The sequence below is a fragment of the Mandrillus leucophaeus genome, unplaced genomic scaffold (genome assembly GCF_000951045.1).
Source record: "Mandrillus leucophaeus isolate KB7577 unplaced genomic scaffold, Mleu.le_1.0 Scaffold1044, whole genome shotgun sequence".
In the NCBI taxonomy this organism is placed as follows: Eukaryota; Metazoa; Chordata; class Mammalia; order Primates; family Cercopithecidae; genus Mandrillus; species Mandrillus leucophaeus.
This window is the reverse complement of record NW_012098588.1, coordinates 664,861-667,399: the sequence shown is the minus strand read 5'-3', so window position 1 is coordinate 667,399 and position 2,539 is coordinate 664,861.

Here is a 2,539-nt window from a genome sequence, read left to right as displayed (position 1 = left end):
GTTACAGTGAGCCAATATTGCACCACTGCACTCCAGCCAAGGTGACAGAGCGAGACTCTGTCTCAAATAAATAAATAAAATAAAATAAAATAAAAATAAAAATAAGATTTCAGGGTACCAACCAGAACCAGTAAATAAAAATTGATGACCATGGATCCCCGGATGGCTGCAATTTTTATGACCTCAACAAATGATGTTAATGTACCACAAGTTTGAAATCTACCCACCCTCTTAGATCATATGGCAACAGACTGTCAAAGACATTGGATTAAATGAGTGGAAAAGTTCATCATAAAGGGCTGCAATAAAAATTATTATTATTATTAATTCAGAGAGAGAAAATAACACATATTAAACATTAAAATTACCAACAAGTTTAGATATTAAATGTGGAGTGAGAATGATAGGGTGAGATGGCATTAATTTAAAAAGAAGAATTATTTATGATAATTCTCAGGTTTGGTCTCACATCTGAATGGTTGCCCAAGGGAACAGATAAAAATGGGCAAGACTGAGAAGGTGAAAACAAATGAAGACTGCCTGAGAAACAAATAAAGCTTCAGCTCCTGGACCCTTTCAAATCCTAGGTATTCATCTCCCCATATTCTTGTAAATATTCCAGAAGTAACATTTATATATTTTTCTTCATTTTAAGTAGATTATCAAACTTTTATAAGCTTTATGCCCCCCAAAGCGGTATTCATAGTAGAACTGGAAAATAATGGTACCCAATTTATATGGTACCTGAGGGATTTCCAACTTGGGTTGTCTTATAGCAAATTGTACATACTTCACTACAAATTAGAGAAGATATTTTCTTATTGCCTGGCCATTAAAAATAAGTAATATACAGTCATGAGAACACAATTGTTCCTCAAGATACTGCCCAACATTTTATATAATATGGCTTACATGGGTATCTCGAAGATAAGTAATTCATAGAATTATCTTCTAGAAATTATCTTTTAAGAAACTGGTCTTTAAAAAAACTTATTTATTTCCTTGTATCAGTGAATGAGTATTAGTTAAGCCAAATTTTCTTTTTCTTTTGTTTTCTCTGTTATTAAGTTCAAAAATGACTACAAGCCTAAATTGCACTAATTATTCAGTTTAGAGTAGTTGGCGCAGCTATCTCCTTCCTGATTATAGTTTATTTTTTAATCCTTTTTATTGTCTACCTTGTATTTGTTAGGTTAAGCATCTTTTATACTTGGAGGGGATGAATTATGCTCCTGTGTTTTAAATATTTAAATATTTAAAGACATATGCCTAGAGCATTCAACTGAAAATATGTCCCCTCAGGTTTACCACATTTTGCACTTGCTGCTTCACTTAAAACTATCTGTCCTTTTGGTCACCTTATTAATGCACATTTATAATTTTGTCAAAGCATTAAAACTTACAGTTCTGTCTTGAGTAAGAAAAAACAACACAACATAATATTGGGTAAAGGTAAGTTCCTTGTAGATTATCTAGTTGAAAATATAATAGACAAAATGAATATTGCAAGTCAAATAATTTTTACAATTAGAAATATCTATAGAAAAACATACATTTACTTTCTTGGGGAATATTGATAACACTATTATTCATCTTGTCCATCAGTTTTAAGGAAACTAGCTAGCTTTCTAACTGCATGTTTTGTAGAGATAGATGTCAAAGACCAGAGCAAAGGTCAATCCTATTGCCATGTAAATAGATGTTTCCTAGTTGTCATCTTGTTAAATAATTATGTTTAATGTCCATATCAACATATATTGAAAGACATGCCATTGAGTCATTTTGTTATTACACAACCCATACCTTACCTTTTTTTCATGTCAGAAAGGACCACTCTTAGACAGGTTTCAACTGAGTTTCTCCTACAATGACTACAAGGCTCATTTAAACATGAGGTAAGACTAAGTATCAAAATGGTTAGCAGAAAGCAGCTTGCCGCTCACATTCAATTTGACATATCAGTATAGCAAGGTTTAATATAGAAGGAGAATGTCTTCAATGTAATGTATGCTATCGATATCATTGTCCGCGGGCAACAGAACAATGGTCTAACGCATTTCTTCCTGATTTGATCCTGCAGAAGGGCTATGTGCGTTTATCCAGTTTGGTTCAAAGAGCAAAGAGAGTCCTAGTGTAGCTTTGACATATTACACATCACCCAGAAATTCCAAATCAAAAAATGCCATCAGAGAGCGTAAGACTGATCTTTGTTGTTCTTAGACACCCCATTTAACAATCTTTTTTTCTTTGTGGTTAAAAAAGTATCTCTCAAAAACCTAGCTTTGCTTCTTTTTGTTAAATGAGGAGTGCTATTTACCACAAAGAGAAGCTCAGGGCGACAACCCTGAGCGACTGTATGAAACATTTTACATAAACTCTGCAGATAATCTAGTGTAGGAGAGAAGAGGCTAAATAGGCTATGACACTAAAATGTGTCAGGTGCTGCAACACACATGAGCGCAGAGATCTATGACACCAAACTCCACACTGGGTAATGAGAAAAATCCACGGAGGCTCGTTAAACAATCCTTAAGAATGA